We start from the raw sequence: 12102 nt of genomic DNA on the forward strand, positions 1-12102 counted from the left end.
GATGACTTTTTATTTCACCACTCTCTTGAGTCAGAAGAATGTCACAAAACTAAGCAAATGGGTATTAAAATAGAAACTCATTGTTAGGAATGTGAAGTAATGCATAAGAATAAAATAACTCAATGCAAAAAAGCCCAACTCTGACTTGAAATCAGCTATTGGTGCTCAGGAAGGTCTTCTGATAGACATTTCTGTAAAGCCATCAACTTAGTTTTCACTAGGTGTCAAAAAAAGTAAATAGAGCTGAGTATTAATAGAAAGGGGTCATGCCATAAAATATTAACTATTCTGTGGTAGAAGTGGCATACATAGGCCATGCTTTGAATATGATTATCCCATACTGATCTGTCTGCTAGACTTAGTACAGAAAATGGCAGTAAGAGTAATCAAAATTTTCTTCTTTATGCAGAACACCAAGGAGATAAACTGGATAAAGTAGCCATTAATTCTAGGATCTTACAGCAAAGGTATGTCCTCAGATACTGTAAAACTTAATTTTTAAGGGTGTGAGAGTTTTATGTAGGGTGTTTTTTTTCCCTACTGTTATCAAGGAAGGAATGTGTTTAATTGCTTATTGCCCTAGGAGAGATAATATATCACTGAGTTATGAGGGCTTTGTGTGTTCAAGATAGAGCAAAGGCTGCCTAGGAGATATATTCTTACTGTATTTATTTGTCTTCTTTTTTGGCTACAGGACTGTGTTGTGAGTAATTTAGTTGTTAACAGCTGAATAATGATTTTGTATTTTTTTTTCAGAAATTTTAGATGTTCTCCAAGATAACTGGCAATTTGGGCTGGGTTTTTTTTCCCTATAATATTTTTTAAAAGGTTAAGCAGTTTTATGGTTGGTATATAAACTACATTTGTCAAGTTAATCATTACTTAATATTTCATGTCAGCTCTTCAGAGATACTAAGTAAGGAATAAGCACAGCACTTGTTCTGCTGTAGTGCTGTTAAATTCCATAGAATACTTTGTAAGAGCTGAGAAAAACTGGATCCTTAGAAAGAGCCAGTAAGGCTTTTTTAGGACATCACTGGCAAACTGTAAGTGATTTATTAAAAAGAACCATATGTAGAGTCTTCTGCTCAATATCTTTATAAAAGTAAATGTGCAAAAGCAAACCGTTATGATTTCTATCTTTGTAACTGCTTTTATTATTTTCAAATTCAAACCCTAAAGATTCCAAACTATCTATGGCATATTCAGAAAGCTACTGGTCATACTGGTTTTGGTCTTGTAAGACATAAACATTTGGACTAATCTCTCTGTGGCTGAGTGTTTTGAAGGGATAAAGTAGGAAAGAAGTAAATTTACATTGTATTTGTTTAAATCATTATCTAAGCCCAGAGTAAATAATGTAACCGCTTAGTCTAAGCTTTATCTAATTTCTGCAAATGAGAAGTTTCTAAATGGGTTGTCATTTGATACAGTATGTGAGCAATCCTGGTGTGCAGCTCAGAGACAAAGCAAGAACTTAACTGCAAGTGCAGGTTTTTTACTGCTGTGATGGGTTGGCCATTTAGGGAAGTGTCTGAGCCCTGGCAATCTGCTCATGTTTGCTCAGGATAGGTATGGAAACTACATAATTCACACTCTCTGACCCACCTTCTGGCAGCTTCTTCCTGCTTCCTGAATCTGTGATAAAATGTGCTGGAGGTAGATGGTATCTCTTTTTTTTTTTCTTTTTTCTTGTGCTTCAATAAATTCTCTAGTGACTGAACCTGGAACTTGAATAGCCTTCTAATGTTTCTTCAGTCCTGTAACCTGATGTTACAGGATAATTGCAAGGAATGGTAAAATGAGTGTCTCCTTTTTATTTATGGAAATAGGTACTGTCGAGAATTTTAGATACCATAACCAGACATGTATTTTTAGATTAAAGGTTAAATGTTCTAATTGCTATTCTACTAAAATGTGGCAGAGTTTACCCTGAATTATTGAATTAATAACTGATGAAGTATAAAATCAATTAAATACTACCATAGTCATGAGTCCTGTTGTCTTGAGACAAAAGAGAAAGTCAGATCTGTGAAAAATTACTTCAGTTTCAGAAAACTAAAATGAGAAAAGGCAAGATGCTGTTTAAAGCCATGAAGTTCCATGTGTTTATTAGGGTAGATACAACTGCAAACACACCCCTTTGTTACCAGAGCTGAGTGTATATATTTGCAACATCTATAGTTGCAAAGGCATGTTTTATGCAGTAATAGCTTTCCATAATTAATAATACCATAAGGCTTTTTTTCCATCCCTGAGAAAGTGTATGTTAAGCAAAGGCGGAAAAACTGAAGTAGAAGGGGGCGCTCTGAATAAACACAAAAAATTTAATTTTGCCAATTAAAAAAAAAGGCAAAGCAAAACAGAAAAAAGCCAGTTGAAGGCAGAATGGAAACAGAGTTAAAATGAAGTTGCTGTGAGAATGGTATTGGGTATCTAACCTTGTCTTGTCTTTTTTTTTCCCAGGTCTTTATACCTATTTGTAGAAATAAAAATAGAGAATTTTCTTTTTACAAAAACATCGGTGGGTAGCCTGAATGCTAAAAATTATGGGAGCTCAAGGGAAGACAAGGAAAATTAATGGAAGAGAAATCCATTGAAGTTTAGAAAATAGATAGAAATCACATATGACTTAGGAGGACTGAGCTAAAAATATTTGGAAGCTATAATGGTATTATACACAGCAGCTCTTGCCTAACCATCTGCTTATCACGGCTGTTGGAGACAAAGTACTGACTGTAGAGACGTGTGGCTTTACTCTGTGTGAGAAAAGAGGCTTGAAGTTAATAATGTTGGGCATAATTGATTTGCATTTAAATTTAATGAGGAAGAAGTTTTGAAAGTGAATAGTCAATTAACATGCAGAGGGAATCAAGTGTCTGTGTGCATAGGTGACACATGTGCTCATGTGCTTAGGCAGTAATAAGGACGTCCTTTTTGCTCTGTAAATGTAGCACAACATCTCAATATCAAGAGAGATCTCTACTAAGTCCTTGATAAAGTATTCAGCTGCTGGGACAGGGTAATAGAATCAGAATGAATTTTTCACTTCATAGGCAGTCTTTCATTTTATACTTGAACAGTGAGCATAGTTTTGAAAGTAAATTGTCTCATGTTGTTGCAAGAAATCATGAACTGAGTGTTGCAAAACAAAACCTCGAAGAACAAAAATTCAAAGCAGAATATCTGGGTATTCCTTATATCACAAAGTTGAATAAAGGAAGTCAAAAGAAAAGCATGTGTAGGGTAAACTGTAGTTGTATTTCAGCAGTGTGTTGACAGGTTAATGGTAGGTTTAGAGTAACAGTGTAAAGTCTTAGAAATGCTTTGAAATGCATTTTAAATCTATCAAATACGTATATTTAGCACGTTAATGAGATACCTGGAGAAGAAACAGCTGATGCATAGTGTACTGTATGAAGAGTTGTACTCTCTTGGCTTAGTCTTTTAAGGGAATAAATTCATTACTTTGAAAGATGAAGAAAGTGAATCAGACTGTTCTGAATTTACTATGCAAGGGCTGTAGGAACTGCTAAAGCTATGAGTAAGCCTGCATCTAGATGAAAAATGGAAGTGGAGCAAGCCTAAAGGTTATTTGTCAGTGACCACAGGAAAAGCAAAGGCCTGTAGGAATAGGACTAACAACTCCCTGCATTCTTACTGGGCAATTGAATTGGCAATTAATTAAATTTAAAGCCGAAGTGTTCAAATGAAAAAAAATGTTCATACTGAGAAAATAGAGTAACTAAAAGGCTGAAACGTTAAATGTAAACGTAGGCTAGACAGAACTTCCTTTGTGTTTCCACTTGGTATTGTAAGCATAGGCCAGACAGAACACAGAACTTGGGAAATCAAAAGCAGCATATTGTTTATGAGTGAATGTGCTGGCATACAAAGACCTTCTGAGCACAGCAAGAGAGGAAAGCAGAATGGCAATCAAGTAAAACAAAATTACATGTGATGTGGTCATAGTTCTGTTTGAATTACTTATGTAGACCAGAAAAGTAAATTAGGCTACCAGAGTACTGTTAGATCAAGGAAATTGTCACCAGCTATCCTATCTGAAAGTAGTTGGATCTGAGTAGTAGCAGCTAGAAAAAGCTAATATAGTAGTTGAAGTGGGAGCAGTCTTACAATAAAGTCGGTGTTTTTTTAAAAGGAAGGGGTATGTAATAATGCTCATATCACAGGTTTTGTTTCCTGTGCCTGAAGACAGGGCAGCAGCAAAACAGAAAGCAGCTGCTCACTGCCCCTTTAAGAGCTTTTAAAAACTACAGTTCTTAATGCCCTAAAACACCTTCAGTACTTGCCAGTGGAAACTCCCAAGCCAAGCAGACTGAAATATGCATAACAGTCTTATTCAGAAAACCTAAATACAGCCTGACCATACAGTGGGAGCATCAGGCTGTAGAGCTGTACTGAAACCTCTCTGCTTAACAAGCTGAGTGTCAGTCACAAAGCAGAATTTGGAAAGCATCTAAGAACAAACATTTTCAAGTGCTGATATCTGCAGTTTTGTCAGATGCCTGAGCATTGGGGGAAAATTTGTCTGCCTTCAGGCATTTCTGGGGAGAAAGATGCATTCTTGGTGTAGATGATGCTGACATCCAGCTCACAGAGCAGGAACGTGCTCAGAACTGCTTTGAAAGTCTGCAATGGCAAAGCTGTCATTTATGGCTAAATATGGCTGTAGCAGTTGTGCTGTGTGTTAGACCAAACTGCAGCATGAGGCAGTGAAAATAAACAACATCCTATATGGAAGGCAGAAGGAGGGATGAGTCTTTTTACCACAGATCACTATTTTGAGAACTGCCACAATATTGAGGTTCTAGCATAGTGTACAGAACTGAAACATGTCAACAGCCGTAGCACCTCAGTTTCCTTAGAAAACAGATGTTTCTCTGGCTGTTCACCAGAGAAATGTGCAATACAATTTTATTAATATGTTGAAGTCAGTTGTAATAGAGCCACATGAGCATTTTAAAGAGCTGGGGCTCTTAAAAATAACTGCCAGTCAAAAAGTGACATAAGGCAAGTCATTGACAATTGGACACAATGATCTTAAGGCTCTTTTCCAGCCTAAATGATTCTGTGATTCTACGGTAGCAGGCTACTACTGTGGTTAAATTCAAGTTTAAAGCATACTTGTCTTATAAGCTTGTCCATTACTTTGCCGAGCCCCACGCATGTGAGAACTCGTCTGTGTGGTGGTGGTGACTGGTGCTATGATTGTACTCACAGGATCAGCTGGTGTGCCAGGGGATGCCTGTTATTCTGGGAGCATGAAAATGCACCGGGTGAGAAGACACCGAACAGCCACAGCACAGCTGTGACAAACTACAATTTTTTTTTTCCTTTGTGGATTTGGGATAGTTCTGCATGCCCTCCCTGCCCCCAGTCTGTCCAGAATATATTTTAAGCATTTGCAGTGTGATTTAGATCAACTGTTAGGTGTCCCTCTATTTGTTTACTGTTGTCACTAAGGAATATTTGAATCCTTAGGCCAACTTAGCAACCCCCCCCTAAATTTAGCTGAGAGTAAACATCTCAGAACCATAGAGAGCTTGCAGCTTTCACAAAAATTGTAGCCCCCTTTTTCAGGGGGGGTTTGAGCATAGTAATTACCTGCTGTACAGGGTTTGCAAGCAGTCTAGTCAGTGCCTGTATGGGTTGGAATTTGCCTTACCATCCTTGCGGTTTGGAGATGGCCAGAGGGAGAAACATGACATTTTTCAGAACACTGGAAGCGTCATGGGATTTGTGGCAGAATGGTGCCAAGTTTAGGACTGTAAAGCCAGCCCATTGCTGATCTGCTTATAGAATAATGTATATCCCCTAGATAGGGGAAAAAGCTTAGATTGAGGCAAAAGCATTATCAGATGGAAAATAAGTGGTTAAAACAGTTCTCATGAATGTAGATAGCTGGAAAAACAGCCTTCTCAATTTTTGTTTCTTTTGGCAGTGAGGGCATATTTTAAATTTTGAAGAAAAATTTAGAACAAAAAGATTTTAATTCTGAAACAACACTGAAAATGTTTTACAGGAACTGTTACATGTCTCACAGGTCCCTTTTCCAAGCTCTGGGTTTCTATTTGCCTTAGTGTAATGCAGGAGTACTTCAAAGCACAGCCCATGCAGAGCACCTGGCTGTGTGTGTGTGGTGGTGCTCTGAGTTGTACATCAGCCTTGTGAGGCTTATGGAGCTGATGCTGTAATTTTGCATATAAAAAGCTGTATTAATTGTTGCATTTCAAATGCGTGCCCTTGACTGAAAATCCTTCTGGGATAAAAATATCTTCTAGACAGTATTTCATACAATATGCTCTGTACAGTGTACTTCATAAGGTAGCATGTTTGTAATCACTGCTCCAAAAGTAAATCAGAATAGTAATTTCCGGTGTAATATTCTGCTATAATGAGCAAACTGGTTTATCCTGGGGCTTTTAAGAAAAAGTAAAGGAGAATTGATTTTTCTCCATCAAGTTCCTTTTCATCTGTAAACTGCTGGCAGGATTATTAAGTACTTGATGGACTCTTAAAATTGCAGCCTACCTATGGGAAAAAGCACTGTCTTTCTGTGCTAGATATTTTCTGTATATCATAATAATAACTTCTTCAGGGAATAAATAATAGTTTCCCTATTTATATAAAAATGTGTTCTGTGTTTAAAAGATTAAATTGGAGTCTTCTCCTGAGTAGAAGACGATTGGAGTCTTCTCCTAGAGTAACAGTTGGATAAATGGTTACTGTAATTAAGTTAGTGTAATTAATTTTATAATGAGCTTTTCAAGAACCTGTGTGGTTTAGTGAATCTCAAAGATGTTAGTCACATGTTTTGGCAATCCTGCACAGGAGATATTATTTGGATAACAGGACAGTTAATTAGCAATTGAATAGTTTCACATGAAAAAGGAATATTCTAATTTAGAGTGGGACTTTCACCTCAGATGATAAAGTGGATTGGATAGGTGTGGTGATAAGGATATAGGGGGATGGCCAATAAGTGAGGCTAAGCATAATTTTTTTTTAATTGGGACATGGAAGTTATTTACATAGTCTGGTTTTAATTTTCTTGATAAGTTAATTGTATCAGACAGTAGTGACTTTATTGACTAAATATTAGTCAGTAAAGTAGGTTTAGTAAGGGTGTTTACTTAAAGTTACTGTCTTTATTCAGGACAAGTGCAAATTGTATTAAACTGTCATTTTTTGCATTTTTCTGTTAAGATGACATGCTAAGGATGAGCACACCAGGTGGTGCATTGAAGTGTGGAACATGGTTTCTTGTTCCAAGGGGCTGTGATTACCACCTTGCAAAGTTCACATCTTCACCTTTTGTTGTGGCCATGTGATCCCATGCTTGTGCTGCAGCACATTATCCTTTAATATGACCTGCAGGAAAAATATATTCATCTGGAGCCCTCTGAAAAGAAGAAAATACGGTATTTTCAACTCTGAGCTATTTGTAGATTTATTCCAGAGTATAGTTCTGCAGTAGTTGTGTTGACAGAGTTGTCCCAGATATTTGAGACACATAATTGGGATGAGTGCTGTGTGATATGTGTAGGTGAGATGGGACTAGGTAAAATCACAGATTCTCTGTTCCTTCCAGTTATTCCCAGTTCCAGTTTTCCTTTTTCACAGCTGTGATCTTTCTGTCTTCTAGCAGTTCTTCAGCATTTCCAGTCTGTCTCTTTCTCCAGTCAGCATCCACTGATTTTGCCAGTGTAGCTGCTCTCCTTACCTGTGCCTTCACATTTCACATTCCCCTCAGCCTGCCTCCATCACAGCTCTACCAAGATTTTTGTTCTCTATGCCAACTCCCAATTTCTTACTGTGAAAGTTGGAGGAAGAAAACCTTTTTGAAGAAATATTCAGATGTGTCTTAAGCAGCAAGAAGGGTTTAAAATAATTTCCATATTTGTGCACAGAAATGAGTAATTATTTTGACTGAGAATTCAGGAGAGAGACAGCAGGGTGGGAATATCAGTCTGAGACAGATGCTTCAGTGTATAATTTCAGCACAAACTCTTAATTTGGCCAAGATACAAGAAACTGAAAGCAGTTTAAGTGTTTCAGGCTTTAAAGAGAAGAAATTTGATTTAGTGGTTGCTTTTCTAGAGTTCTGCTGTAAAGTGACACTTGTATAACTCATATTTAGTTCTGTGTGAAGTAGTTTTTCAGTCTTATCCTGGAATGTCTGGCTGGAAGAGGGGTGATGCCTATATCTCACCCATCCTCCCAGTAAGTTTCCTCATATAGGTAACCCAGAAGAGTGAGAAATACCAGTGCTTTCAGCAGTTTTGATAGCACTGCTGAGTGCAGGGGGTGCAAAGGAACAGATACACATTGCTGGTCATTGTCATACAACTTTCTGCCTCGTGGTTTTAAAGAAAGAGTTTTAGGAGGAGGTTGAGCTTTTGTTTGTTTTCATGCATCCTATTATTTAAGTACCAATGCATTTTCCCTGCCCATTATATCTTTTTTTTCTTCCAGAAAGAAGTAGAAATAGGTTTCCTCAAGAAGATTCTTTCTAAAGAATTTTTTTCCTCTGTGTAAGACTAGGGTTTTTCTAGCCTAGTGAACCCATCTCTTGTAAAAAAGAAAAATAGCATATTGAACTACCCAGTCTGGTTCTTTGAAGTTTTAGTTTTGAGTAAAACATTTCCCTTGCTAGTTTGCTAGTTGACAATTTTTTCATATTATTCTGTTTTTTTCTTTTATTTCATTTTATCTTACTAGCCTTTTATGTATAAGAATAATATAAGTAGTACCATTCTGACAGACTATATTTTGACCATATGTAATATAACTTACTGTGTCAGAGACAGCTGAAATCTCAGAATAATTCCAGTAACATTTATTAATTTTATTGCATTTAAGATTTTCTTATAGATTTAAGCTGCTTATTGTTGCATATTATTTCAAGTAAGATCTTCATAATGTCTTTTGGTGGAGGTTATTTCTGTCATTTGAAAGTACTGCTTGTTTTGATGTAATGTAGAATCAGAAGAATAAAATGCTGTTTCCATAAAACTGATTTCTTGCTCATGTAGTTCTGTGAAACTTAGGATGTGTGGGAAGAGATGCTGGCATACTCTAGATGTGATAGACTGCTGAATATAATTTGTTAAATGAAATTCATCCATAATTTAGTAATACTGCTTTCTTAGGAAGTGATGTATTTTCTGTGTGGAGATAATACAAAATCTTGATAATCTGGTGTCTGTGAACATTCTTATCTTTCCAGAGATGCTTTTTTTTTTTTTTTTTTTTTTTTTTTTTTTTTTTTTTTTTTTTTTTTTTGTCTTGGGCAAATGATTCTGTAAGGGATTAGTTTCTTTTTGCATAAATAGCTGCTGCTTGTAATTTTTAAAAACGTTCTGTTGTAAGTAACATTCCCTTGCTCTGCAGAGAATTTAAGAATGCTATTTTATACCTCAGAGATCCACCAGTTTTATTTATTACTTTGGGCAATTATATATGTGTGTCACATTAGCTCTTGTAAATGGTAACTTTACCAATAGTAGATATTGTCTCTGAGGTAATTTGGGGATTTACTGAAGCATGCTGCTAGAGAGTGTTCCTGCTATCAGATACCTACAAGTGCCACATCTGAACACCAGGAAACATCTCAATCTTTATCACTGCAGTATTGTCACTGAGCATGCTGATTGTTAGATGAGACTCAGAAGAACAAGAAGAAAACAAGATTATTTCTCTTCAATATGAAAATGATTCATTATACTCTAGATCAGATGAACACACTATTCTGTTTCCTAGGGTTGAATTGTTGTGGAAGACTTTAGATACTGCCCATTTTCATCAAATAGTGACATTAAACAACTATTGGAGGCTTCTCTTGAAAGTGTTTTCTCCCCCACCCCCAGTACACAATTATTTTTTAATTTGTTTAATGTTGTATGTAATGATAATTTATCCATTTTAAGTTCCATATACATATGTGTGTGTGAGTGTGTATATATGTATATTACAGTAGAGGTGTCTGTTGCTTTGCTGGTTTCAGGTCGAGTATACACCCACTATGTTCAGGTATTGACTCCTTCTTTTCACTGTCTCTTTTCTAGCTTAGGGCCACGTGGAACATAATTGTAACTGCATCCATGTTTCTGAATTCTTTAAAACAATTGGGCTTTTAATTGACTCTCAGACAGTACCAGCATAACCCAGAAAAAAAAAATTGGTTATTTTACCTATTTAGAAAGGGTTTTCTTCATTCTGCTGTCTTTAACTGTTGGTTTTCATCTCTATGGAAATTTGTTTCCTTTGTTGCTACAAGTTTTCATGCGCACAGTTCAGCATTCAGTAACTTTACGAAATAGGCTTGTGGTTTAGTTAAATTAAAATTCTAGTATAATACTGATTGTATGTAAGATGTACAGATGATTTCTGGAAGCAGTTGACTCCAGTCTCACTCTGAAGATTGGCCATGCTGCTTGATGTATGACCATTTCCCGTACGGATTCAGCAGCAACATTTGCTCCCTGGCTTCTTACACAGGTCCTTCCCCACAAGGGACAAATTCAGAGTCCCTTCCTTATTTCAGAGCTCTCTGTGCATTACACTCCGTTTAACCTGGAATTGCTTAATTTTTAGTGGGCTCTGCAGACCACAGTATGTTGTTTCTTAGCTGATTATCACCCTTCAAACTTTCAGTCTTTATTGCAGTCATAGGGTATTCTTTCTTCAATGTTGATGTGGTTCCCTGAAGAAAGGCTTTTAGACCTTAAAGCTTATTTGGTTTCCTTTGCACTCCTGATTCCAATGCATAAATAGCTTCTATAATGAGTGGTGTCCTAAACATTAAATTACTCTTCCATTGAATTTCTCTGCCACAGAAGAGGTGGTTGTTCTAAATGAAAAAAAATGCCATTGTAATTGGTTATGCAGTGTAAAGGAATAATAGTTAATTTTCAGGACAGTTTTTCCAAGGAAACTTCTGGGAAAAATTATATAATTGCTCACTTGTTAAGCCCTTACGAATGTAGCTTTCTGGGTTGTAAGCATAATTAAGGTGTTGTCATTTCACTGTATCCCGATTAAAGTTTCCTGTTCTTTTAAATTGTTATTCTTTCCTCCATCCCTGCAAACTGCTACCAGACAACAAATTCTGACTAAGTAAAATTTCTTTACCCACATTGGTTTCTTCTTTTTGATATTTACACAATCTTGTTACGGTGTCTAAACTGCTTCAGCTGTCCCCAAAGGCAAATAGACACAGCAGGAGTTGTGTCTTTCCTGCTGTGCATAAAATAGGGTTGTTTAGGGCAAAAGAAAGTCAGGAGAGATGAGATGTACAAATCTGACAAAATACTGACAGTACTATTCCAGCCGTTCCTGAAACAACTTATTCATATGTCCTTTACTTAGGACTGGTAAAGTAATTAAAAATTATGAGATTAGGCCACCTTCTGATTGACTCACTGCTATCTTTGTTTAAATGGGTTTTCTTTTTGTTTAAATATATTTTGTATTTTCACCGAAGTTACTGAGCTGGTAGTTTTATTGGATATGTTGTTCTTTTGCAAAAATTGGTTAAACTGTCATACTTTTGGTGTCTCCAGATGCATCAGTTAAACGGATCTTTAGGAAAGGCAGCAATAAGGATTAAGAGTAACATGCATTTTCAAGTGCTTGTCTTTGCCTTCTTGTTCTTCCATTCTTTGTCTCATTATGATGATAGTTCTTTGCTGTTTATGAAATTGAGAAATCCCACTGAATAAATGAAACCTGATTTGATTTAGTTATGTACATAATAGAATTTGCGATACTTCATGTAGCATCACTGTAGAACCATCTTCTGTTACTGAATTTCACTGCAATTAGACATAATTAATTTCTTCTCCTCTTATGCAGCTCAGTTTGTATTTTGAATTGGCAACTTAATGGTGAATTAATTTTCTTTTCTTACCAGTATGAAATCCTAACTAGGTTGAAATGAAAGAAAATTTCCAGTAACCTGAATATAAAAACTGTAGAATGAAGAATATGGAGGAACCTATCAGCTTGTGTTTTAGATCATGAAGTGAATTGCAAAAATGAAAATAAGGTCACTTGTATGAAGTAAATAGAATATGAAGA

At 36.2% G+C, this 12102-nt stretch overlaps 1 protein-coding gene across 2 annotated transcripts in view; it reads left to right on the forward strand.

Annotated features, from left to right (window-relative positions):
- The first annotated feature begins 421 nt into the window (after positions 1 to 421).
- ZZZ3 (zinc finger ZZ-type containing 3) overlaps positions 422 to 12102 on the forward strand; it is a 46136-nt gene continuing 34455 nt past the window's right edge. For both annotated transcript variants that reach the window (XM_062497503.1, XM_062497504.1), the window contains exon 1: positions 422 to 467. The gene's annotated coding sequence lies outside the window, so the exon portion shown is untranslated. The remainder of the gene's footprint in view (positions 468 to 12102) is intronic.

The sequence above is a fragment of the Cinclus cinclus genome, chromosome 8 (assembly GCF_963662255.1).
Source record: "Cinclus cinclus chromosome 8, bCinCin1.1, whole genome shotgun sequence".
Taxonomy (NCBI): Eukaryota; Metazoa; Chordata; class Aves; order Passeriformes; family Cinclidae; genus Cinclus; species Cinclus cinclus.